This window comes from Mandrillus leucophaeus, unplaced genomic scaffold (assembly GCF_000951045.1).
Source record: "Mandrillus leucophaeus isolate KB7577 unplaced genomic scaffold, Mleu.le_1.0 Scaffold16, whole genome shotgun sequence".
Lineage (NCBI taxonomy): Eukaryota > Metazoa > Chordata > Mammalia > Primates > Cercopithecidae > Mandrillus > Mandrillus leucophaeus.
The window spans coordinates 7,731,433-7,745,753 of NW_012101587.1; positions in this window are offsets into that span (position 1 = coordinate 7,731,433).

Sequence of the window (14,321 nt, forward strand, 5' to 3'; positions counted from 1 at the left end):
TGTAAGGATTTAAATACATTGATGATATTGGCTATATTAATTATTAACTATATTTTGAAAAATCTGTACTCTAAAGTATATACTTTACTGTTTATTAACATGGCTACTATTTATTGAGTGTATAAAAAATTTGAGACCACTGAATTTATAAGACGTTATATTTTTTGCAATAGGCATTTTGGTGCAAAAAACATAAAAATAACACATTCAGGTAAATACATATTTAAAAAGCCTGGATTTTTTAAAATAATAAATTGCGAAGATAAAATTTTGTCAGGTATTAAGTGACAGCATATAAAACTATATATGTGACAAAAATATAGCTTCTGTGTGCAGACTATACAACTAAACACATAAAATAATAGTAATGTCACCAACGCAGTTATAAAGATGAATGCAAAGGAAGTCCTTTGAAAACAAAACTTGCTATTAAATGCTTTATTCAATTACCATTATAAAATTCAGTCCCATTTATTAGTATTCACTAAATAAAGATTAACAGCTTTCTCTGTATTATGGATATTACTTATTCTTAGTCTATCAATGTCTCTGGCAAATAAAAGAATATTTATGCCTAATACTGCTGGGAATATATTATTGAACAGAATTAATTATCAATGTATGCACAAATATATTATTGGGCTCATGATAATCTGATAAAAACAGTTACATACAACCCTGTGAATGAAATAGTTGTAAATAATGCTTCTCTACACGTGAGTAAATAATGATGTGTGAAATTAAAATACAATGCATTAAATTTAATGATTTTAATAATAGGATGAAAAATAGTTCTATAATATGGTAAATGTTTAGTGAACCTTTCCTGAAAAATGTCATAAAGAGTGTATCTGGATCCCATTCCCAACTAAAAACGTACAGTGATAAGAAAGCCACTTCTTTCTGCCTCTACAACTGGAAATGCTGAATCTGTTGCAATGCTCACAATGATTGATGACGAATATCACCAACTCTTCAGGGGAAATCCACCCAATGGTGTTTCCTTTCACATATGTATGAGATGATAAGGCTAAGTTTTAATGTAGAAAACTAAATAATAAAACAATTGCCGCTGGAAAAAAACATTATTGTATTTTTGGGAGTGTTCTGTCTGGGTTAATTTTACAGTTTCTATAAGATCCAATTTTCCTGCTGATCCTTGTCGCTTAACTTTAATTTTGGCAAAAACTTTATATGTCACTGATCTTCAGTCAACTCTTATTCGAATGAACAGTACCTGCATTACTAGTTCGGGTGACCCTTGAACAACATGAGTTTGAACCACACGGGCCACTCATAAGCCACATGTTTTCAACCAAATGCAGATTGAAATGTAGTATTTGCGGGATTGGAAACCATCGTATATGGAGGGCCAACTTCTCATGTAAGTGAATTCAGCTGGAATGACTGAATATGAATGAATTTTGTTATATGGGGAGGTCCTAGAACCAATCTCCCGCTTAACCCAAGAAATGACTGTATATCTATTGGGTAATGCTTACTCCTCCGGCTCTTCAATCCACCTCCCCACTACTTCAATGTAGGTATGACCACTACGTCATCAAAGTAGGATGACCACTACTTCAATGTACCAACAGATAGTTTAAAAATACTTATCCCTCTAGAATGCAAACTCCATGTAAGGAAGGCACTATGTATTGTATGTCTTAATAACCACTCTTGTATAGTGTCTAAAACAGGTCCAGGTACATAGCAGACTAGTAACATATATTTGATGAATGAATGATATAGATATGTATGATATAGAATGTATTATATAGATAAAAGATTTTGAAAAATCATAATTTAGTTTTTTGTATCAAGGAGTAAATAGGCATTTCGAATATTCTAAAATGACATCAATGATTATTAACTTTAGCCTTGTGCTTTCAATCACCAAGACTGATAACTTGGCAATGCTAAGATTGGACCCATGAACTCAATGGCTTGTGCAAACAAGCATTGATCCTCACTGTCCTTACATATCAGAGGCTGTAGATCCACGCCTGTGGCTGTCCCTCCACATTCCTCATCTGAATCTAGTCTGAAAGAGGAGCCTTTATTAAAGACACGCCATTCTCATCTGAGAAGGAAAGAGAGTTGGAGGAAATGGCAGTGATGTGTCTGAAACTTCGGCTGGCTCTTGGCTTATATCACATTTGCTCATCTTCCATTGGCCACACAGGTAACACGGCCAAACCCAGAATCAGTGGGGAGGGGTGGAAAATCATCTCATAAAGGAGAAGGGAGCAAATAGTTGAGATGATAATATAAATCGACCTCACCTCTTTATAAAATTGATCCTTTGAAGCAGGTATGTTTTATAAAAATATATCCATTTTAAGTATGGATTTCAAGGACCAGAATTAGTTATTTATAGTGATTACAAAAATTATAAAATAAGAAAGGTCTTTGCCATTGAACACACTAAATTTGAGATTTTGCAACGAAAATAGTTGTGACTTCTGTAACTTTCATGATATTCTGGCCTTTCTGAATCTTAACGTTAGTACGGGAAAAAATTAAACTAAAATACCTACCTTATAGGACTTTTGTGCAAATTATACAATGATAGAATGTGAAAATAGTTCCCAGGATAGTTTCAGGTTTGCAGTGGAGCATAGACTCTTTCTCTCTCTCATTTTCTCTAAAATATCTCTCTTTTGGAATAAACATTTTGTTTTATTGCTTTGTTCAGTGACCTTTGGCTTTCTCAGATCTTTTTTCTCTTAGCAATTTTAACAAGGAAAAAAAACTTAGCTAACTTATCACCAACTGGATTTGATACCGAATGCTGGAGATTTGTCATCTACCTGTAGGTTTTGAGGCTTCAGGTTACTTTCTGTAACTTCCCTCAGGTAGTATAACCTCCCAACCTAAAGCATTAGATATAATTTAAAGAGTGGTTTTGTTTTTCCCATTTTAACTCTAGAGATCTACCAGGTCACTGTCATTCCTTGAGTCTTTTCCTGTGTCCTTCTTCATAAGAAAAGGGTTGAAAGACTTGCATGAGAGCATAGTTACCAGCAGCAAGAAATCTCAACTTTTCAATTCCATTCTTAAAGAAGAACCTCTCTTTTCTCCCACCCATGGTCTTTCAAAACATCTCACACTAAAGTGACTGTTTGCACTATCTTAGATTTCTCCTGAAATAAATCTAAACTTAAAACAAAACATAAACTATAAAATTCACAAATATATGTCATATTACACATATAAATTTAACCTAGTTTCATGACAATTTGGCACTTTGTTGCACTGCTTCTTAGGCTTTTAGTAAAAAATTGAAATTGTTTATTGGTTTGACATTTGACTTATAGTAGCAGAAAATAAATATAATCATGGTAAACATTTAAAGTGTTTTGGTGTATATAGTTATATGTGTACATATTATATATATAATGAAGTTTTATAATATATCACTTTGATTGTGCCCATGTAAAAGCATTCTCTCTCTTTTTTTTTTTTTTTTTTTGAGATGGAGTTTTGCTCTTGTTGCCCAGACTGGAGTGCAATGGCGCAATCTCGGCTCACCGCAACCTCTGCCTCCTGGGTTCAAGCAATTCTCCCGTCTCAGCCTCCTGAATAGCTGGAATTACAGGCATGTGCCACTACACCCAGCTAATTTTGTATTTTTAGTAGAGATAGGGTTTCTCCATGTTGGTCAGGCTGGTCTCGAACTCCCGACCTCAGGTGATCCGCCTGCCTTGGCCTCCCAAAGTGCTGGGATTACAGGTGTCAGCCACCGCGTCCAACAGCATTCTCGTTTTTGTATTTCAAAAATATTTACAGGGTATCCAGTTTATCCTTCAATCATAGCTTCCTACATTAAATAGTTATGAGTGGTTGAGACACCTATGTTGGGATAAAGGAATGTAAATATTAACTTTCATGATCTCATAGGAGCATATTAAATAGATAATTACAGTAGATTCAAGCTGTACTGAAACATAAATATACTTGTATTTATACCGCATTCTGTAAGTACAAAATGAATATTGCAAAAGCAGAGAATTCTCCCCAAGAAAATCAAGAAGATATTTTCATACATGCCTGCTATTGGACTAAATTACATGCAGTGTCTTTTTCTAATGTCATTGACACAACTATCTTCTCTATTTAGAAATGGAAAATACAGGCTCAGGTGAGAAGCTGCGTGCACATGATCCCACAGCCTGGAGGTGTCAGAGGCAGAATTCAAGTGCAGTTTACCTGGGTACAAAGCCTGTCCTATTTCCATGACTCTTAAACTGAGAGTCAAAGAAAAAAAATATAAGATTTTTCCAGGCAAGGAAGCTTACTGAGGGTCTTCCAAGTGGGAAGATGGCTGCTGCTTGTTGTAAAAAAGGAATAGGGAATTCTAGATGCTCTGCCTAGGAGGTAACACAGGACAGCGAGTAGAGGCCAGGCTATTTCACTTCAATCATGAGGGTCTTGCTTAAGCGATCCGCTTGTAAATTGATATATTCACTAAACATTCACTGCTTCAGTTCAGACTTTGCCATGCACATGGTAGAGAGAAAATTGTGAACAAAAGAAGAATTCTTCTCTGACTTTGAGAAAGTTATGGTCCAGACACTAGTGGAAGAGAAGTCCTCCACTACTCACGCAAACCAATGCAAGAGTGTAGGGAGAACACACGTTCGGATTCTATGTGTTTGGGTATCTTCGGATTTTGGCTTGAATGTTTTTAAGACATTGAAAATGAGATGTAGATAGGTGGATGGATACAAAGGGTCTCTGGAGCCAGAGGAAAGTTGAGCTGGAAATAGAAATTTGTAATTCATAAGTCACCACTGAATGCAAAGATTTGGATGTCCCCCCTTTTTAGAGGCCACAGAACAGAGGAGAAGGCCAAAGTGTAGGAACCATATTTACCAAACAGGTCACTTCTCTCACCTGGCCTCTCAGCTGGGATGCTTAGCTTGTGAGGTGATGGGGAGGGGGCCTCCTTAGGGTTTAGCCTCTGGTCCAGTTTGGCATCCCGTGGAGGCAGGTGCAGGAGTAAGCTAGGAGGAGTAAGTAAGTGAGAAGAATGTGAGGTGAATGGAGGGGAATGTGTGGGAGTAGGCTCTTAGAACTAGAGCTCAAATTTAATAATGGTATGACCTTTTCCCCCAAAACCAAAAAGAAAAAACAAAAAACAAAGAAAAAACAAAAACCCCAAAAAAAAAAAAAAAAAACTCACAAATATATAAATCAATTTCCTCCCTCTCCAAACATTATAAAGATGTATAAGCACCTCAACAATACATGAGACATTCCAGTTAAAATTCAAGTGAAACACTACATTGATAGGCTATGTTTAAACACCTCATATTGATTCATGGTAATAATCCTACGTATAAATAAACCATTTCTTTAAAAAAGCAAGAGAATGATATGCCCAAAAGCATGATAGTAGTTACCTTTGGGAGTAAGAGGGCTGTTACTGGAGTCTCAGTAATAGAAATGGTATATTTCTTAATTTGAGTGAGTAGATACCTAACCATTTATTTTATTGCAGTTTCACAACTCAAGTATACTATGAATTTGTATTTTAACATTCTACTAAAAATGTTTTTCAATAAAAAACCACTTCCTTCAAAAAAGAATAACAATTTCTTAGCAGTTTATGAATTAGAGGAATCATAAAGCCATCTCATTTAAGACAAAGGAATTAAAATGTCTTAGCTTAAAAACACATTTAAAAAATCAATGATTTAAACAAAAATTGTTTTAAATTGTTTAAAGCATGGCTTCATAGACAGGAAACAAAACTTATTTTGGAAATGAAGAAACTCATACGTGGTAAGATACTGTGTGTGAGCTCAAACTCAGGTGTGTACTCCATCCAAAAATAGGCCCTAATTGGTGATTTTAATATTCTAATTGGAGCAAAATATGTTGTCTTGAATCTGTAAAATGTGGAAAAACTGGAACTGAGGCCCCAATATAAAGCTAGGACTATGAATGTACTGATAGGCACCATTATTAGGTTATTAGGATGTTAGGTTAGAAATATTTCACCTACCAGCACACACACAAAAACAGCCAGTTAGATGGGTTCATCACTTGCCTTTTAGGGCTCTTTTAAAAAAAAGTCTGCTTTGAAAAATCGAAACCCAAGAATTATGCCATTCACAGGTATGAAATGAAAGTGTGTGATTACTATATAGTGTGAAATCTTAATAGATGTTAATGAAAAACATTTGTCCCAAATGTGTGAAACCCCTTGTTTACAAGGAAGAAGAAAATACATTACCTCTCAGGAGAACACTTTCATAACAAGGTAAAGGGGATGTGCTACTGCAAGTCGGGGAAAAACACCTAGAAAAGAAAGCACAAACAACTGTAAAATCAATGAAACGTTCATTACATAAGGACTGGTGAAGAGACACAATTAATAAAAAGGTAAAGGACATAAGAAAAGAACAATTGGAGAGGAAATAAAAAATAAATGTATAAACAATCAACAGGAATCACAATAAGGCCAAGTAACTTTAAATAATAATAATACATTTAAAAAATATATGTATTTTGGTTGTGTTAAATACTTTCTGCAGAATACATGTATTAACTGAATAATAGATCTGAAGACATTTACTAGAATTTGGCTTAGGGAGAAAAGAGGTGGGATGAAAAGGAGAAAGAAATGAGAAAAATATTAAAAGGGAGTAAAAAGACATGAAGGACACAGGAAACTGCCCAAATACTTATATTAAGAGGTAAAGACAGAAAAAATAAATGATGCAGAAACAAAAATATTAGATGATCTAATTGTGAAGAAATTTCTAGAAAATTCATAATGAATAGATTGAAGCAACAGAAAGTTCTATGCAGGATAAGTAAAAATAAATACATATCTAGATATGTTTCAGATTTTCAAAAACAAAAATTTTAAAAGGAGCTAGAGAGAAAAACAAACAAAACAAACACAAAAACAAATTATTTCCAAAAGATAAGCAAGTAAATTGCCAGTAGCAAAGTTTTTATACCCAAAGCCCCCGGAGCCAGGTTCCCTTATCAGTCAGTTATGAGCTGTGTCCCCTTCTAATTTCCATTGAATGAGGGGTAAGCAGTCTCTGTATATTCTTCACTGTGTGATGAGTATTAAATAAGTTAATAAGGTGGGGCCCAGTGGCTCATGCCTGACTCAGATAGGGCTGTTATCCTCACAGTGGTGGCTGAATACAAATTAATATCATCAGCAAAGGGAAAAGGCACGCGGGACTGGGAAAGTTGTCAGAATCAAAATGCCTGACAAATAGAGCCAGGGAAGGCCATAAAGGGAGAGTTCACATATACCAATGACGGATGATAAGAACTGTCAGAAAAGAGCCTTGTTCATGATATTGCCAGAGTTGGTTTTCTTGTTCCTTCTCACTTGAGTAGGGGCTATCAGAGAGAAGGTCTAAGGCTGGAGGCTGTTGTTCAGATTCTGTTGTCCCACGGAGTGTTTCTTTGATGTAGTACTCTCCCCCTTTTCCTGTGGATGTGGCTTCCTGAGAGCTCAGCTGTAGTGATTGTTATTTATTTTATGGGTCTAGCCACCCAGGAAGTCTACCAGGCTCTTGGCTGGTACAGGGGGTTGTCTACGTAGAGTCCTGTGATGTGAACCATCTATGGGTCTCAGATGTGGATACCAGCACCTGTTTCTGTGGAGATGGCAGGGATGTGAAATGGACTCTGTGAGTGTTCTTGGCTTTGGTGGTTTAATACTCTATTTTTGTGTTGGTTTTCCTCCTGCCAGGAGGTGGTGCTTTCCGGAGACATCAGCTGTGGTCGTATGGAGAAGAGCTGGTGGTGGGTGGGGCCCTAGACTTACCAAGAGTATATGCCCTTTGCCTTCAGCTACCAGGGTGGGTAGGGAAGAACCATCAGATTGGGCAGGGCTAGGCGTGTCTGAGCTCAGACTCTCCTTGGGCGGGTCTTTCTGCAGCTGCTGTAGGGGATGGAGGTGAGGTTCCCAGGTCAATGGGGCTGTGAACCTAGGAGGATTATGGCGACCTCTGCTGAGTCATGCAGGCGGTCAGGGAAGTAGGGAAAAGCCAGCAGTCACAGGCCTTTTTGTCCCACACAATCTGAAGAGCTGTTCTCACTCGCATCGTGACCCTACCGATAGCACCAAGTCTGTTTCCAGGCAGGGGGCAAGCATAGCTGAGAACTTGCCCCAGGCTACCCGCCTCTCAGCTGCAGGAAAGGGGCTTTAGTTCTTCTGCCACCTGTGCAGTCTGCAAGCCAGATTCGTGCCCTCCCCCCAAGTTCTGGACAGGAGGCTTCTTGACCAGTTCAAATTGTTACAAAGTTCAGCTAGAGACTTCCTTCTCCAGGTGGCGTTTTTCCCACGCCTCTGGCTGCCCTCCTGAAAAATCCCTGCGATGTCAGGCAGGAATGGCCTGCTTGGGGATCCAGCAAGCTCCCAAGGCCTTTCCTGCTGCTCCCTCTACCCCTGTATTTCTCTCGGCTCTTTAAATTAACTCAGCTCCAGTTAAGGTTGGAATCTTCTCTCACAAACTAGAACTTCAGTTTGCCAGTGGGGGTGTGTGGTCTATTATTTTTCTGTCATAAGTATTCCAAGAATGAGATGGATGTGATGAGGTGTTTATCTCTTTTGAGACCTGGACATTGAAGCAATAGCTGTCAGCAAGAATAGCAGAGTGAATTTAAATTAAATATACTTCTCTAAATTACTAAATTGCTAACTAATGTCAATACTAGTAATAATAATATTCCTTTATTTAAAGGTGATTAGGATATACTAGGCAATAATAAAAATATGTGATTTTCTAAAATCACAAGAGACATGATATAGCAAATAAGCAAAACTTTAATGTGAAAGTCAACCCATTTAAGTCACATTCTTCTAATAAATATTTTTTTCAATTATCTGGGTTATTAACACGATTCATTTTTAGTTTTCTGTGGGAATTTATTCTTGGAACAAATGGAACAGTGATAGATTCAAAGCATATTTTGAATTCATTTCAGAAAGAAAGGCAGTGATTATGCTTTTAATTAATTTACCTTCTAAACATAGTGCACTTTATTGATCATTTATTATCATATATTTTCAATAATTTTGTATTTCTACTCCATCACTGCTACCCACTGTTCGCCTCTCCAATCCTATGCTCCAGGCACCCCCTTGCTACCTCATCAGGGTTACCACATTTATTGTTGCAAATATTTTCTATATAAAATTACGTTTATAAGGCATTTTTATACAGTGTACTTTTTGTCCCTTATCAGAAAGAAGTATTTATTGTTTATATACATGTATAGGTATTTGGGGTGATTTAATTGCCAAAATTGAAAACTGTCAGTGAGTGACTCTAATTAATTACCATCAAGGTCTTACTGAGTGAGAATCAAGTCCAGGCGTAAGCCAACATTTCCACATTACTTTTGATTTTAGGCTATTGCCGAGATGTCACTGCCTTCTCAGTCTTCTTTGGGAATGACTGGAAGTGAAGGTGAACATAATTTTGCTTTCTAATGAAAAGAAAATATAACAAATCATCTACATAGCACAATGTGGGGTTTTTTTGTTTTTGTTTTTTTTCTGAGATGGAGTCTTGCTCTATCGCCAGGCTGGAGTGCAGTGGCGCGATCTCAGCTCACCACAGCCTCTGCTTCCTGGGCTCAAGTGGTTCCCCTGACTGAGCCTCTCAAGTAGCTAGAATTACAGGCATGCGCCATGCTTGGCTAAATTTTTTTGTATTTTAGTAGAGACAGGGTTTCACTATATTGGCCAAGATGGTCTCGATCTCCTGACCTCGTGATCCGCCTGCCTCGGCCTCCCAAAGTGCTAGGATTACAGGCGTGGGCCACCGCACCTGGCCAATGTGGGCATTTTTAAAAGACTATTGAAGAATGTATAATGAAGCTCTTACCGAATGGAGGAGAGTGTGTGCTAACTGAGGTAATCTCAGAGTCATCTATTCCAAACTGCTGGTTTTATAAATAAAAAATTGAAAGCCAGAAAAGTTAAACTACTTCCCCAAAGTCTCTAAATAGATCACAGAATACAATTTCATTCTTCTAATTGTTAGACTGGTGCTGCTTGCATAATTCCCCAAATAGTCTAAAACGTCAGCTGTATCAGGAAAAGCAATATAGATCACAGTGGATCTGCAAAGTCGACTTCAGTTTCAAGATGATATTCTTTAAGGCTATCAAAATCTAAAAGGGGAAAACATTGCCTCTTGATTGAAAAGAAAATACTAGGTCTCTTTAGTCACCATGTTATGGAATGTAATGATTTTTTGAAACATGCTGGAGGTGGACAGACTTGGAGAGCCCAGAGGAAAGGGACGGCCATGTTAGCGTTCTAATGTGATGGTTGACACGAATCCCTAGGTATTGCCATTGTCACAGCAGATGAAACACATCCTCTGGCTTGTGGAGATTCTAATTAATGTGGTGGCTGTATGCAAACCTTCTTCTGGTTATGCCTAACTGGCAGCCTCCGATCCATTTGGGATTTCCTTAATGAGTCTAATACAGAAAACTACCATTTACATTAACTCTGTGGTAGGACTAGCATGAGCATTTAGAGGGTTGTTAAAGTTTAGGAGAGTTATCTGCACCTTTGGGCTCTTCAAAATTAAGAATTGTTTTTTAAAAGAGAAATGATATCCCAGGTTTCGTTTAGAGTCTCCCAGCCTTTAGACTGGTACTAATGTTTCACCATTTTAAGGATAGAATCTCAATTTTGTTCAGAGTGTCAGTGTGTCTCCTTAGGTGTTCACCTGCCCAGCCTGGCACAGACACATGAACGAGTTCCAGTCAACGACGTGTGAGGAAAAGTCAGCGGAGGGGGGATCCTGGGAATGCCATTGTTTTTGACCTAAAAGAATAGGACTCGCTGGCTCATAATTCTTGCCTTATATTCCTCCTTGGACTATAGACATGGGGCCTAAAGTAGGAGTCATCATTTTGATTTCATAAAAGCAAAGTCCACTGATAAGGATGGCAGAGCAGAGAATCGGACAGAGCCTGAGACGGGTCAGCCTCCTGCATCTGTGGACCCCTCTTGGCCATCCAGCATAACTGACTCAGAGTTACACTGAGTTACACTGAGTTATACTGGGTTAGTTCTGCTGGATGGCCCAGAGGGGTACATGACTTCGCAGCTCCTCATTGACATTCCAAGATCTAAGTGTATCTAAGGCCTTCCCTGGAATATTTTCGTCTGTTTTGTCAACAAAGCCTTGTTTTATCGGTCGCCTTTGCTTACCTGTGATACCATTTGCCATTGTCGTGAAATTACAGTTGAAAAACTCGAGGCTCTTGCGTTCCCCTCAGTGTGCCCACGGTCTACCCTCCACAGCGCATTCGTGAGTGAGGGAGATTAAGGAACGACAGAAGATCCCAGGAATGGCTTCATGTTATTGCAGCCAACACATGTTCAGAATCACACAACAGAGACGTTTAATTTTGTTTGTTCTTGGGCCCCATGAGATGGTGATTTTCCCATCAATTTTCCAGGCAACAAATAGGGTCCAGTCCTCCCCGGATCTTCTCTCTTCCCCTCATTCTCACTCCTATTCTGACGTAACTGCTCTTTGCAAGCTGCAAAGCAAACGCTTCTCTGTCTCCTGAGGAACAGTTTGACTATTTCTTTTTTGTAACAACAACAACAACAAAATGCCATTGAAACAATATAAAGTCTGGCTTTCTACCTCAACTATGTATTAAGGCCTTTTTGGCTTATTTTGTTTATTTTTAAAATTTTATTATTGTTTTGCTAAGAAGAATATCAGTTACTAAGACATAAATGTTAATTTTAAGTAAAGGAACAATTTATACATATTAATATGTATTTATTTGTAGGAAGCATCTGGCTACATGGGCCTTAGTAATCATATTTGTACTTCAAAGGGCTGCTGCATTCTTTATATATAATGGCTTATAAAATATCAACGGAATCTCAGAAGACTTTGAAGAGTCAGTAAAGCGTTGCACAGTGGGAAAATCAGACAGCCAGAGACCGCCATTCGCCTATTGTGCAATCACTTTATAGTGCTGAGTCTCATGATTGTGCATCTCCTGAACAGAAATCACACTGTGACTTTGAAGATTCTTGAGACTATACGTTACCGGAGACCACCTGAGATCACAGAGAAATACTGGAAATTATAAATTTATTGTTGATGATGATTTTCTATTGCAAAAGATGACATGTGTTAGTTTATAAATTTGCAGGCTTTATATTTTTCTTTTCTTTTCTTTTCTTTTCTCAATTTGTGCAAGAAAGAAAACTTGAATTTCACCGTGAAATATATTTATTGGATAAGGTAAGTTAACTTTTTCCCTTTTTCAAAGTTATTTTGGCATGAGTTATGAAGTTTTTTTATATTTGAGGGGTGCATATTGTTTTAGGAAACAATTTTGGATTTAAAGTGTTCTTAATATAAACAACTCCATTATCATATCAGTATTCTCCTCATCATTCAGAATGTGTCTTTCTCATTCCAATAACAATTGCTGAAATGAAATATAGCCAAAAATAGCTTGAAATAGGAAAGCCATTTACTATTTCATAACTTATTTCTTAAAAGGTATAGTTTATGGTGAAATACTATGTGAAAACATATTTCAACATTGTAAAGATTATTACCAACCTTTTATTGAAGAAGGAATTCCTTATGAAAACTTTCCTAAAAATACTTGTATAGTATATAAAATCTATGTTGTATGAAACCATAAATTTAAAAAATACACTGAAAGACTTTATTGATCTCTTTAAAGAGTTAGGTATAAGACATTTAATCATAGATCTTAAAAACAGCCGTGTTTTAAAGAGGGTTGAAATTGAAACTAATGTGTTTTTTACTTAAATGTACAATGTAGTGAAATTATTTAATTGTTTTCTAAATAGATACTATTTATTTGGTGCTTATTATATGCAGGAGATTCTGATACTATTTATTTGGTGCTTATTATATGCAGGAGATTCTGATCAACAAGTTACAGGCAAAATTTAACACTCACAACAACCCTATGAAATATTTTTTGCCCGTTTTAAAGATAAGCGTTCTGAGGGTAGAATGATTGCCAACGTTTGCCAAGGGTTATTCAGCTGTGATTAGACCCATATCTGTTAAAAAGCTCATATTTTAATGACATTGATGCTCCCTGAAATAACCTGATAGTTTTTTTAATAAGAAACTTTTTTCTGTGCTTCTGACTAATACAATTCTTTATGCTTTTCAAAATGTTTTCTGAAATTTATAGGATAAGAACATGACATTTTAAAGTACTTCTTGTTTAAAATAATGAAATCCTAACAGAGACAGGCCAACGAAAACAGTCAAACTCTGTAAAATACTTGAAGAGATTTATTCTGACCCAAATATAAGTGACCATGGCCCGTGACACAGCCCTCAGGAGGTCCTGAAAACATATGCCCAAGGTGGTTGAGGTGCAGCTTGGTTTTATATATCTTAGGGAGGCATGAGACATCAATCAAATACATTTAGGAAATATATTGGTTTGGTCCCGAAAGGTAGGACAACTCAAAGTGGGGACTTCCAGGCTACAGGTAAATTTAAACATTTTCTGTTTGACGGTTGGTTGAGTTTGTCTAGAGACCTGGGATCTGCAGAAAGGAAATGTCTGGGTTAAGATAAGAGGTTGTGGAGACAGACCAAATAGTTTGTAAAATGTTTCTTACTAGACTTAAAGTCTGTGTTGATGTTAATGCTGGAGGGGTATAATGAGACATGACTGACCCCCACTTCCCATCACGGCCTGAACCAGTCTTTCAGGTTATTTAAGAAAGCCCTGGCTGAAGAGGGGTTCCATTCAGATGGTCCTGTGGGCCTTAGAATTTAATTTTTGGTTTACATGAGGTTCTGGCTTTTCTGCCCTAAATCCATGCATATCCATCTGGTTGAACAGAAAATCCCATGATGCAGAGTCTATGGATTGCAACTCTTCTCTTCTGACTTATAAGCCGTTAGTGCCTTTGTGCATATGGGACATGTGGTTTTTATGTCTATTCCAATTGGTGGCTTGGGATTTTTCAGTCTAATAATTTATCACAAACTTAGTCAGCCTAAAATTTAAGCTAGGCTTGAAAACAACTTCCTTAGGAGCCTTTCACTTGCATACTGACTCAAGATCTCTGCCTGGAGATGGAAATTGTAATACTTAGATATACCACAGTAGGATGTTGTAAATGATCAATTACAAAGAGACTGGCGGGGCGCAGTGGCTCACACCTGTAATCCCAGTACTTTGGGTGGCTGAGGCGGGTGGATCACTTGAGGTCATGAGTTCAAGACCAGCCTGATCAACATGGTGAAACACCGTCTCTACTAAAAATACAAAAA